Here is a 14472-nt window from a genome sequence, read left to right on the forward strand (position 1 = left end):
ACACCAACAACATGCCTCAAGCAGAGCTCATAAGATTCATGCCCACTACCAATGGGTCACTTATTTGGAACGCAGCCAAACAACATCATCAGCTCGTCCAGAAACACAGCTTTTGGGAAATACGGAATGGTCACAGTGCTAGGTTTTGGAATGATGCCTGGAACCAGATGCCTAAACTCTCAAGTGTTCTTCCTGCAATGATCATTCCAAGCAGCCAGGAGCAGCAACAAACCACTGTGCATTAATTCTGGGCACAGGAAGTGGTGAATAGATTTAGGAAATGGCAATCGAGCAATCAAATAACCAATATCACTAGCCTCCAGGAGATAGCAACACTGGAAAACGAGTTAAAGAAAAGAAGAATCAGGTATGAAAACAATGAGGACATACTTAGATGGGGCTACCTACCTAAAGGCACATACTCCACCTCCGAAGCCTACAATCTGTTAGGCAACTTGCCCACCAGGCCGGATCCTCTATGGGAAAGGATATGGAGCTTCAAAGCCTGGCCCAAAATATCACATTTCCTCTGGATGGTTGGGCACAAGAAGATTCTCACCTGGGATAAGCTAAGGAAACGTAATTTTCAAGGACCTTCCATATGCCACAGCTGCTTTCAAAACGAGGAAACCTTGCAGCATCTTCTGGATACTTTCTCAATCGCCAATCAATTATGGGAAAAGGTAGGATTCAGATGTCAAAGGCGATGCAGAGAAGCTGACAGTATCATAGACACCATCCGTCAATGGCCGAAAAGACCTTATAACTGTGAGATTCTCAACCACTTGTGGAATATTATCCCGGGCACTCTACTATGGAACATCTGGAAGGAAAGGAACAGGCGCATATTCAAAAATCAAAGTATGACCATTGAGAATATCTGGAACAGAATACACAGCAATCTCCAAGAAACCATGCTTCTGAGAACATGGGCTAAAGAGGATCTCCCCATTACAGATAACGAGAAAAACATCCTAGACAACTGGAAGCTGCAGCTGCTACAAGAGCCCACCATGCATCAGATAGCGAAGCGCAAAGGCAAGGAGGTTAGTGGATGGGCTGCCCCACCCATCAACTCATACAAACTCAATTTCGATGGAGCCTCGAAAGGCAACCCTGGGCCAGCAGGATTTGGAGGCATCATAAGGAATCACAAAGGCTCCCTCCTGCAGATATACTTTGGCAATATAGGATGGGATACCAACAATTCAGCGGAGTTGGAAGGGATATGGCAAGGGATCTTGGTAGCAAGACGCCTCAATCTTCAACCGCTGATTGTGGAAGGCGATTCTCAAATCCTCATAAACATGGCAACACGCATTCAGAATGGCTCCCAAGCCAGGAAGGTAGCTGACAGCTGGAGACTAGAGGCCAGGCTAAGCAACATTGCTTACGAATTGAACAATCACAATGCCCTTTCCTTCCATCACACCAAAAGAGAGGGTAATAAGATTGTTGATCTCCTGGCAAATATTGGGGTAGATTGTGACCAGCCCTTCCTAGAAGGCAGACTGGACATCATCCTAAGCAACCAACAGAAATAGGATTGTGAAAGTCTACTCCACAGAGATGTTGAATCCCCAGATGCGGGTGATGACATGTCAAGGGGGGGTGTGCCACATGCCCAGCATGTGCCGCCCCGTGTTAACCTTAATACGCTTGTTTAAACCGTCGTCAAGGTTTAATGGCCAAGCATCGAAGCGATGGGTATTCAATGCAAGGCAGAGGTTCTCGATGGTGGCACAGAGTGCAGTTAATGCTCGATTGCAGAGAAGGAATGGAATACGATATCAACGAGGGATGTGGGTGTATTGGCATGTCGAGGTTCGAAGGGTGCGAGAGCAGAGAAACTGCGAGTCGGTGGATGCTGAGGACTCTTGCTGCTGCAATTCAAGCCGTGGCTGTAGGAAGGGAGGGCAATTCGAGGGATTTCTGGTTCAATTGGAGGCGAGAAGGGTTAACTCTCGCGCAGGAGGAGGGCGCTCAGAAATCGTCTCACCAATGTGGGGATTGGGGCTAAATTTGCACAGTGCTTATTCCCACCTATTCTCTCAGGTATCCGAAGGTGGCATCGAAGAAGACATGGTCAAATTACGGGAGCGACAGCCTAGCAGACGAGGACCAGGGAGTGGATCTTCCTCTCAAACCCCTGCAGCAGATGAACACCACCATTGTTGTTGCTGCTACTGTCATAGGCGGGCAAGAGCCACACAACTCCCAGTCGGGCAATTCTTGGAGGTTGGTAGCTCTAGCGAGGGAGGGCCATTGCTTCCGGCATTCGGCTCTGTGGTGTTCAATCTGGGTAGCTCAATGGACAATGCAGGAGTCAATGCCCACATTTCAGTTCTTTTTACCAAAATCCCTGAAGGAATTGGAGCTGGGAATCCTCTGGGTACGTCGGAGAAACCTCCAGAAGGCTCTGGTGAGGACACGCTGGAGAAGCCTCCAGAAAGTTCTGGTAAGGACAGCCCTGATGTGCTGCCACCGAACGAGGCAGGCAATTCGGGGAAGGAGACTGTGCAAGGCACCTCAAACCCAATGGGGCCGGCACCTCAGGGCATTGCTGAGGAAAAGTGAAAGGCGATGTGGGAAGGATTCCCTGAGGGACGGGGGTGGTGCTACATTGTGGAAGACAAAAGCCTCTGCGAGGACCAGGACTCTGAACCCCGGCTCAACACATGTCCTCCTCTCTCAGCCCAAAACCAGGATTAAAGCTTCTGCGGGTATGTCGGTTCCGGATATCACTATGTTTGTTGGCTAGCAATTTATGCGTCTGTCTGTCTGGTTTATTGTCAATTTTCTATACTGTTGGGTTCAGTCAGTTTATGTCGAAATCCCTTGCGTGGGCAGTCATGGGTCTGTTCAGCGCAATGAGGCCCCTTAGCACGCTGATTCTCACGTCTTTTGGGCCTCCAGCAGCGATTAGATTTTGGAGGGACTCTGTCAGTCTGGAAGGTGATCTTGGAAGTTCTGTACGTGCTGCCCCTGCGAGGGAGCTTTTTGTTTCAAAGTTAAGCTATCCAAGGTGCAACTGCTGGCCCTGGAAAGCCTGTCTCAATGTTTGTAAAGTTTACATGTAAATATAATATAATAGTCTAGATAGTCTTTTAACGATAAAAAAAAAATATTATTCAACCATGGTTAACCATGGTCAACCATGGTTAATCATGGTGAACCATGGTCCAACGTCATATTGTGACAAGGATTCTTTCAATATGAAAATCAACCAGGGTCAACCACATTTATTTTTATGTTTAAAATATTTATCTTAGGGTTTATATACCTGGGGTTTATAATATTAGTCCCTTGGGTTTCTCAATCATGGTCAACCTTGGTCAACCATAGTCAACCATGTTTTATAAAATAAAACACGGTCATCCATGGTCAATCATGGTGAAACATGGTCAATAATGGTCAACCATGCTCCAGTGTCAGATTGTTACAAATATTCTCTTGATTCAAAAATCAATAATGATCAACCATTGGTAACCATGGTCTAATTTCACATTGTGACAGGGATTATCTCAATATGAAAATCAACCATGATGAACCATGGTCAACAATGTTTATTTTAGTGTTTATTCTTAGGTTTTATGTACATTGGGTATATAATATTAGTCTCATGGGTTTAATATTAGTCCCATGGGTTTAATCTACCATCATCCAACGTTTCATTGTGACAAATATTGTATCGATATAAAAATCCTTCATGGTCAAACATGGTGAGCCATGGTCCAATGTCATATTGTGATAAGGATTGTCTTAATATGAAAATCAACCATGGTGAATCATGGTCAACCATTTTTATTTTAGGATTTATAATATTAATCTCTATGTTTAATATTATTATGTTGGGTTTATAATCCCTTAGGGTTTTAGTATTAATCCCTTGGGTTTAATATTAATTAATATATAATAATATATTAATATTTTCTTAATGCATAATTAATATATTAATATTAGGGTTTACAATATAGGTTTTATAATTAGGACTTATAATATTGGGTCTAATATTATGGTTTATAATATTAAGTTTAAAATATAACATATATTAACTTGATGCCTATGATGCATATCAACCACATTTATTAAAGTGGTTGTGCTAGTCCACCTCCGATCAAGTACATGTAAAACTTAAAAATTAAATACTGAATACGAAGCAACCATAGATTATTTTTTTCTTTATTCAGTTGTATTAAGTTGGAAATGAACAAAACCTTAACTATAACAACTTGGCATCTATTCAACGAAAGTTTTCCCATTTACACGCCCCTCGAATTAGCAAACATAAAATGACATATTTTTCTTATAGAAGTATGATTATTGAGTAATTTAACCAATTACAAGAAAAAAAATTAAATAATTTTTTTAAAAACTAGTGTCATATGGTGGCATATCACTATTTATTTGTATACATGAATTGTGTTTATATAGTTTTTTGTTTATTTGGTTGCAATAATATGTGCGAAATTAAATTATTTGAAATAATTTTTTTTTCTTAAAAACATATATATTTAAAATTTCAATTATATTTTTGATCCGAGAGGCTCATTCTAAAGCTCACTATGACCCTGATATGTATGTAAGTTACATTCTCAAAAAATAATAAAAATAATTTTAGTTAATCCCAGCCAAGACATTATTTTAAATTATATATACCTTGAATATCAGGAGGGCTTCACTCAATGAACCTTTGGCATATCATGTGCTTTTGTGGCATATTAAAAAACACCCTTAATTTGACTACATATTGGAAAATACATCTAAAAGTCACATTATTTAACCCCCTACCACTACAAACCCAATGCACCTTCCCAATTTCAAAACTCTCTACTTTCACTAGATATTGTAGGTATCCATTTTTTCAGTACCATTCTTTATACTGCTTTATATTTTTCATTAACTTTGAGCTCCATTTTTTATATGTGCTAATATAAAAACCCTTTACCCCCAATATATTATATCATTTTATCTTTCAATATATTTCCCCTAATATTACTAGTGAAACCCCCACGTTGAATATTTAGATTATATATAACTTTTTAATCTTATTAATGGACTAAAATTAATTATTAAAATATAATTGTGTTAGTATATATGATTTGAATGGATCATAGATTTAATTTTAATGAAATTTTTTTCCACATTAAAATTCCAAAATAGATAAAATTTTAACATCTTTACTGTTTATTAAAGCCAATACCATTTATTAAATCAAAGGAAAACAATTAATTCAACGCAAAGAATCCAAAATCCTACTAGACAATATTTTAATTAAATGTTTGTAAAATCAATCTTTAAAAGGAAAAACATTATCTTATGGATATATTAAAATATTTAAAGACATAAATATTTCTACATAAAATTTGTAATGTTTGAAAATATTAATTTGATGTAATTTAATCATAAATTTTATTATCATGCCATACAAAAACCATCACTACATATAATATTAAAATTAAAAGATTAATATTAATATTAATATATTATAATAATACTATTAAATTTAATAACTTTAGATTAGTACATATTAAATTTAATATAATATTCTACCTTTTATATTATAATATATATTAATATATCATCATATATATTAACGCTATATATATATATATATATATATATATATATATATATATATATATATATATATATATATATATATAGGGAAAACAAAGACATAGAGTGATACAGGTGGAGAGATATAGGGATTGGGAAGGGAGAGATGGAGATAAAATGAAGGAGGGGGGAGGGGGGGAATTAATAAAGAGAGAAAGAGAGGAGTGAGAGTGGGGCAGAATGGTAATAGAGAGAGAGGGGAACACAAATATGGGGGGGAGGGGGTTGGGGGGTGGGGGAGAGGGGGAAAGAGAGGAGGGGAGATGGAGGGAGATACAAATAAGGTTGGAGGGCACACACACACACGCGCACACACACAAATGTGGGGATAGAGAAGTAGGTATGAGATAAAGGGAGAGAGGGGAAGGACCAGAGAGAGGACTTGAGAGAGAGGAGGAGAGAGGGAGGGAGTGAGAGGAGTGGGGAGAGGAGGAATTAATAAAGAGAGAAAGAGAGGAGCGGGAGTGGGACATAATGGTAAGAGAGAGAGAGAGAGAGAGAGAGGAAGACACAAAGATGGAGGGGTGGGGGGGAGGGGGAGAGATAGGAGGGGAGATGGAGGGAGATACAAATAAGGTTGGAGGGCACACACACACACACAAATGTGGGGATAGAGAAGTAGGTATGAGAGAAAGGGAGAGAGGGGAAGGACCAGAGAGAGAACTTGAGAGAGAGGAGGAGAGAGGGAGGGAGTGAGAGGAAGGGATAAAGAGATAGAGTTTGAGGTGGAGAGATGAAGGGAGGGAGAGGAAGGGACAAGGAGATAGAGTTTGAGGTGCCGATAGGGAGTGAAGAAGAAATACATAGAGAGAGAAAAGTGGGAGAGAGAGAGAGGGAGTGAATAATAAAGACATCGAGAGAGAAAAGTGTGGAGAGAGAGAGAAAGAGAGATAGAGTGACAAGGGAGAGATGGATAGAGAGTGCATATGTTTTGGTGTGAGATAGAGAGATAAAAAATAAGAGATGTAAGGAAGGGGGAAGATAAGGACAGAGGGAGGGAGATAGTGACAAAGTTGGATGGCGAAGAGAGACAAAGGGGGGAGAGGGAGGTGAGAGAGAAAGGGAGAGAGATGAAGTTGGAGGGGGAGAGAGGGAAGTAACAAAAAAGACATAGAGAGAGAAAGGTGGAGAGAGAGAGCGATTGAAGGTATATAGAGAGAAAGGGAGAGAGGAGAGTAGGAGGGAAGAGAGATAGAAGGGGGAGAGAAGGAGAAGAGGGGAAAAGAGAGGGGGAGTGAGAGGTAGAGGCATGAAGAGATACATATATATGGAGAAAGAGTGTGTATGTTTTGGGGGTAATATAGAGAAACACATGAGAGGCAAAGGGAGATAGAGATATAGATGGGAGGTGGAGAGAGGGAGGGAGGGATAGAGAGATAGATAGATATGGAGAGAGAGAGAGAGAGAGAGAGAGAGAGAGAGAGAGAGAGTGTGTGTGTGTGTTTGGGGGGATGAGATAGAGAGACAAAGAAGGAGATATGGACAAAGATATAGAATAGATGGAGTGGGGAGAGAGGGAAGAATATTTCTTGTACTAGATCCATTGATTTCAATGTAGATGATAATTTCTAGTCCTATTTGATTACTTGCACTAGATGCATTGATTTTAGTGTAGTTGTTGATTTCTAATTATATTTTATTGCTTTCACTAGATGCATTAATTTAACGCTAGATGTTGATTTATAATCCTATTTGATTTCTTGCTCTAGATGGATTGATTTTAGTGTAGATGGTGATTTCTAATATTATTTGAGTACTTGAACTAGATGCATTAATTTCACTGTCGATGCTGATTTCTAATTATATTTTATTTCTTGCACTAGATGCATTGATTTCAGTGTAAATGTTGATTTCCAATATTATTTGATTTCTTTCACTAGATGAATTTATTTCAGTGTAGATGTTGCTTTGTAATTCTATTTTATTGTTTGCATTAGATGGATTAGATGTTGTTAATCTCGAGGCTATAAATGATTGAAAATATTTTTGAAGATTAGATGGAGGGGGCAGAGAGGGAAGAATATATCTTGCACTAGATGCATTGATTTCATTGTAGATGATGATTTCTAATCCTATTTTATTGCTTGCACTAGATGTGTTGATTTCTAATTATATTTGATTACATGCACTAGATGCATTGATTTCAGTGTAGATATTGATTTCTAATCCTATTCTATTGTTTGCACTAGATGCATTGATTTCAGTGTAGATTTTGATTTCTAATCCTATTCTATTGTTTGCATTAGATGCATTTATTTAGTGTAGATGTTGATTTCTAATCCCATTTGATTGCTTGCATTAGATGCATTGATTTTAGTGTAGATGTTGTTTTATAATCTTATTTGGTTTCTTGCATTACATGCATTAGATGTTGTTAATATTGAAATTATAGATTATTAACAAATATACATTTCAAGATATATTTAGTAATACCTAGAAGGAAATTATTAAGAATTAATTAGCTATCGAAAGTTGTGATAACTAGAATTAAAAAGAAATAGATGTGCAGAATCAATTGTCCTGCAAAGTGAAAATTAATCATTGACATGATCATCTCCCTTCTTCATAACGAACTAATTACTAATAGATAATTAAATATATTAAAAATATATTCATAGTTATGTATATTTAAAATTATTAATAGAAAATTGCATACAACAATGTATTCACACGATATTTATAAGAGGAAAAGATATATTTATAAACACTCAAAACAAATCCAAATATTCTTGAAAGAAATAAATTTTTCAAACAATAGAAAAGAAACAAATTATTTAAAGAGTAATCTTGATGCAATAAATTATTAAAATTTCTCTTCAATATATATTTAGTAATACCTCGAGGTACACTCTTAAGAATTAATTAGTTGTCAAAAGTTGTGATACCTAAACTTAAATGAAATAGAGGTGTAGTATCAATCCTCCTCCAAACTATTGACAAGATTGTCTCCCTTCTTCATCACCTACTAATTACTAATAGACAATTACATACACATATACAAATATAACATAAAAACTATAACATTCACAAAAATTACCATTCAAATCCAAACACATAAACACACAAACCACTCAAATCATCCAAACACAGATGTATAAACCATTTAAGGCAAGAAACACAGACTAGATTAAAGAAGAAAATGATATGGTCATGTGATCTGAATTAGATCGTTAAACATTTCCATGACTGTTTCAAATTATGTCAGGCTTCAAAATATTATGAATAACGGGCTTATCAGAAATGACCTCTGGGCAATGGTGATTTGTGGCCAACAGAGAACAACGAGGACCCTCTGTCAAAGCGCGCTAACTGTTGGCCCATGGAGACCGCGCATGGATGCAAATTGGCAATGGGAAGCCCAGATCCAAAAATAGAGGCAGTTTCTGATACGTGAAAGCGCTAATCACGTATTGCAGGACAAAACCCTCAGTGAAGGAAAGCCCCTAGCACTCGGTCATGAGGAAAATAGGGAAACCGTGCAGAAAACATCAAAAAGTGGGTCTCGCGCCCAAAACCAGCAAGATAGCGCATGCACTTCAAGCGATAAGTGGGTTTGGCAGAGTTCAGTGCGATGCCACACACCGGGTGACATGTGTCTAGCGGATGAGAGAGAGAACCGCTTATATCGTGTGAATAACGATCGAGCAACTAAACCACACGATACAAATGGAGACCGTAGGATCTAGAAGCTCTAGATCAACGACGGAGAATCAACCCGATGAAAGACTGGATTTGATGGGGAAATAGACTGAGGTACATGAGGTTTGAGGTCCGACATGACCGCTGAGCTGGCGGAAGAATCAGTTTCACGGGAAACCTTGGAGTAATGGAAACAACGACCTTTCAAGGAGAACTGACACTTGGTTCGTGACGAAACAGGTGGCCACCTCTCGGTGAAGCGGTACAGTGATGATGATGCAGAGCAAGGGAATTCTAGCAGACAAAGGCAAGATATCCAAAGAGCCAGAAAGAAGAAATGAACAGTCAGGGAGCAGATCGGCTTTCAAGCCACTAACAGACAAAGATTAGAGGGAACATGAATAGAGAAAGAAGTAAATTGCAAAGAACAAAAAAGCCGAGTTGACCTGTAGAGCAAAGGCAGCATCGAGCAGACAGAACAGAGAGAGTCCGAGAGTTTGTGAACTCTAGAGAAGACTTGAGAGGTTCAAGCCACTCCTCTATGTGCACCTATCAGGTATTGAGTACCAAATTGGACTCATACCACTGAGACCAGTTGAGGTCAAGACTCGATAAGGGGGAGTCTATGTACTCTACAGGCTTGGGGAATCCAAGTACCACCCTACTGAGCATCATCTGTTAAAAGAGACTCAAATTGAGCTCCTCATTGTAAAAAACTTTGCTTTAAGACACAATAGAAAAGGACATTGTTAGGACTCCACTATGTACCATTTTTGCTATATATTTTGACATCACTTTACTCTTAAAACCATGAACCTCAGTGTCTTTTTCATTCACTTTATCCCAAGGTATATAGAAACCTCTTCTTTATTATATGGTTAATCTGTCTTACATTTAATTCCACAATACTCTTATATTTTATCATTTATTGAAGTGCATTGTTTCTAACACAAGTCAAAGATCGCAGATAAGTTATATGCCTTGTTGGGAACGAGCGGCCGTTGCTGAAACAGCTGACTCCGTTGCTGAAACAGCTGGTCCCGTTGCTGAAACAGCTGGTCCCGTTGCTGAAACAGCTAACTCAGTTGCTGAAACAGCCGTCAAGCACGCAAATCCCGTTATGCGTAATTTGCGATTCTGGAAGAACTTTTTGTGGATAATAGCAGCAGCCCGAAGATACGATTACCTGGATTATCTTGAAGATAGCACTTCTGTTGTCTCGGTTGTAACAGTATCTCTTTTTAAAAGAACAGAATAGTCCTGTTTTGAACAGAATCGAGATATTCGCTCTTATGTAAATTGTAAATGATGTCTCCTCTTTAAAAAGAGGAGACATCATCATTAGAGGGGGATCGAATTGTAAATCACAGAACAGCATTGTGTGAGAACAGGAGCTAGTCTCCTTTTTGTAATGTATCAGTTTCTTGACAGATGAATAAAGACTTCTTTTGAGCGTTCCAGTTTAATTCTTTCTCCTGGGGAATCTTGTGAGAAGGAAAGGGCCCGCCTTCCTCACAAGATTCACCCCTTTGGTTCCTGTAGTTGTTTATTTCTTTATGTGTTTGCACTTTCTTTAATTCTGTTGCTGAAACACTAGTTACATGGTTTGCAATACTCTGTTTCTTAGCGCTACACGTATTGAATGCACGAGTGGATGATGTTGAGAGCATGTGTTGAAGATCCCTGCATAAAGGGATAGGGTCTTGCTCCCATTGATTGCTTTCTTTTGCCTGCAGTGTGATTAGAAACAAGAGGAAAAGTGCTGAAGGTTCCTGTTCCTGGGAATAGGGTCTTGACCTCTTGAGGCTACTTCTTTTACAGTGTGATTAGTGCCTAGCAGCAGGTGCTGAAGTTCCCACCAGGGAATAGGGTCCTGTTCCTGCTATGGTTGAATGATTTCTTTCTTTATATATTGATTTCCCTTTGCTGTAACAGAGAAATCGTTTCTGCTATAATTTAATTGACTTCGGCTTTAATAAAGTAGAGTGTGAATTGATAGATTGATGAATTTAACAGATGTGTGTCTTTCTTTCACTACAACATTGATCTTGCTTTTGAAATTGAGCATATCCAGTGCGCTATTACCTTTGGAATAAAAAGACCTTCTCGGGTTGACAATTTATGTGGAGCTCGAATTGTGAAAACAATTAGAGCGACCAACATTTTGGCGCCGTTGCCGGGGAAGGTAATTATAGATTTCAAAAAGCATTCATTTGTTTTCTTTTAATGTGCAGATTGCATGAGAGGACGAGGAAACCAGAAGAAAAATAACCGCGCAGGTGGCAAAGGCTGGGGAGGACGAAAAACGTTTATTGACGAGATTGTATCAAAGGCTGAATCATCACAAAGATTAAGTTCTCGGAAATCAAAATTTCAGCGTTCCCCTCAGTCAGATTACAGAACAGAGGAAGTTGTGGGTCCTGAAAATACAGAAGAACCAGCAGTCAGCGCTGAAGAGTCAGAAGGAAGTATTAGCAGATCAGTAGAACACGTCGAAGAGATAGTAGAGAGCGTTGGACGACCGGTAGAAAACATTGAAGAACCAATAGAGGATTCTGACGATCGAGAAAGTGCAGTAGGAGGGCCAACAATGGAAGATAACAATGATGCATTCATCTTTGGAGGAGGACGTGCAGGTCCTGAAGAAGAAAGAAGGGATGAAAATTCCCTTTCTACCTTGGGATTTCCCATCAGTGATCTTCCTGCAGGAATAATGAAAAATATCCCATTGTCTGCCCTACCTAACTTTCATGGTTTATCTACTGAGGATCCTGACGAATTTCTTTTTGAATTTGATATTTTATGCAGAAGTTATGATTATGTTACTAATGCTCAAAAGTTGAAACTGTTTCCAGCCACCTTAAAAGGGAATGCCTTGAGATGGTTCATGAGCCTTGGAAGTCAGGTAATCACAACATGGGAGCAAATGAAACAAAAATTTCTGCTTAAATATCAAGACTACTGCCAGACGAGAGAGAGAAAGGATGAACTTTTCAATATGGCACAAAAATCGGATGAAAGTCTGGAGGACTACATCGAAAGATTGCAATACAACATACAGAGATCCGATCATCCAGATATAAGTAAGGAAATTCGTAAAACAATATTACTTAGAGGGTTAAGGGATGATTTTTTAAATATGTTAAATATGCTTGCTAAGGGAGATATATCTAAAGAATCATATGATGAGATTTGTGAACTTGCTAAAAGGTGCTCTAGGGGAGCTGCAAGAAATAGAATAAGAGATTCCACCTATTCAAGGGTACAGAAATCAGCCAATGGAGGAGCAACAAGAGCAGAAATAGGTAATTTACTTGAAGAATTTAAAACCGAAATGCTAAGTTCTTTTGCTTCGCAGATTGACACTTTGCAGGTTAAGAAGAAGCAGGCTGAAGCAGAAGCAACTCTGGCTGTCTATTGCCCGAAATGTAGAGACAAACATCCACTAAGGGAGTGTCCAAGAGATAAAGTACCAGTTTGCACCCTTTGTGAGAAAGATCATGAGACAGAACAGTGTCCATCTTTACCAGGAATAAAAGCAGCGTTGCAGCCAACGGAGGAAGAAGCTGAAGCAGTCTACCTGCTAACTCAAAGAAGACAATGGCAACCTAAAGGGCAAGGTACGAACTCTGGTATGCCATTTAATCGTTGGAACAATTATTCTGCTTTTGGTCAAACAAGCTACCCCCCCTTCAACCAAATGCAATATCCACTTTTCAATCAAATGAATTTCCCACCCATGCAAATGCAAAACCCTCCCTTTGTTGACCCTTCAATGTGGACTCCTTGGCCTCCACAGCAACCACCTCCTTTCAATCCTTGGAACCCAAGTTGGAATAGTCAATCACTCCCGTACCCAAATCAAATGCCTCAATTCCAACAATCACTCTCTCTGCCATCAAATGCTCCACCAAACAACCAAATGAGACCCCAACTACCTGCGCAACCAAATCCTAACCCCAATAATAAAGTTGTGCAAGTCATTGATATTCAGAATCAATCTATATTTCCTACTATGCAATGTAATGATATTCATTTGAGATCTGGAAGAATAGTAGAGCCTATTATTGATGACATAACTGATTCAGATAAAAATGAAACCGAAAAACAAAAAGAAGCTCAACCACCTCCTAACAAAAATGTTGAATTAACAGAACCACCATTCCCCGAGCGTTTGGTTTTAACCAAAACAGCTGAAACACCTGCTTTTAATTTTATGGGGGAATTGCAAAATTTGTATATTAAAATTCCACTTTTACAAGCATTAAGAGATGTACCAATTTATGCCAAAACATTAAGGGATATTTGTGTTAAGAAACCTGGTAGGAAAACCAAGGATCCCCTTATAGTACATGTGATGGGAGACTTGTCTGCATTAATGTCTGGAAAAGCCCCTCCTGTAAAATATGGTGATCCTGGCCATCCTACTGTCACAGTTCAGATTGGTAAAGCAATGATTCCCCGAGTTCTGGTAGACTTAGGTGCAGCAATTAATATAATGACTCTGGAAACTTCACAATTGTTACAGCTGAATAACACAATCAAAGATACACCCACCATTTTAGAGTTAGCTGACCGTTCCACAATTAAGCCAGAAGGGATTGTTGAAGACCTACTTATTTCAGTTGAATCCTGGAAATATCCAGCTGATTTTGTTGTATTGCAAACTAAAACAAAGCTGGGGGGACATCCCTTAATTCTAGGAAGGCCATGGTTGGCCACAGCTGATGCATTTATTAGTTGCAGATCTGGTTCAATGACAATTTCTAATGGTTATGAAACAAAACAATTAACTCTTTATCCTCACGCTACGCCAGTAGTTAATAATGAAGATTCTATATGGATGGATTATGATGATAATGCTGTTCAGCCGATTTTAACTATAGGACAAGCTTTAACGCTTAAAGACAATACAGAGGATGAGATAATCCATAATTTTATTTGTGAACCTTCTTCTGTTATTGCTGAAACACACAATCAATTAACTGCAATTTTTGAAAATGATGTACAAGAAAAGATTGAACCTGAAGATTCATCTCAAACTTTAACCACGATCCCATCTAAGAGCATAGCAGTTGAAATTGAACCTGGTAAGACATTAAACATAAATCCTGATCTAACAGATGCTGAAACACAGCAACTAATGAAGTTATTACACGAATATAAGGAGGCATTTGCTTGGGATTACACGGACATGAAAGGTATTTCTTCTGA

The sequence above is a fragment of the Pinus tabuliformis genome, chromosome 9, assembly GCF_031772625.1.
Source record: "Pinus tabuliformis cultivar Carrire ecotype Pingquan chromosome 9, CPIR1, whole genome shotgun sequence".
Taxonomy (NCBI): domain Eukaryota; kingdom Viridiplantae; phylum Streptophyta; class Pinopsida; order Pinales; family Pinaceae; genus Pinus; species Pinus tabuliformis.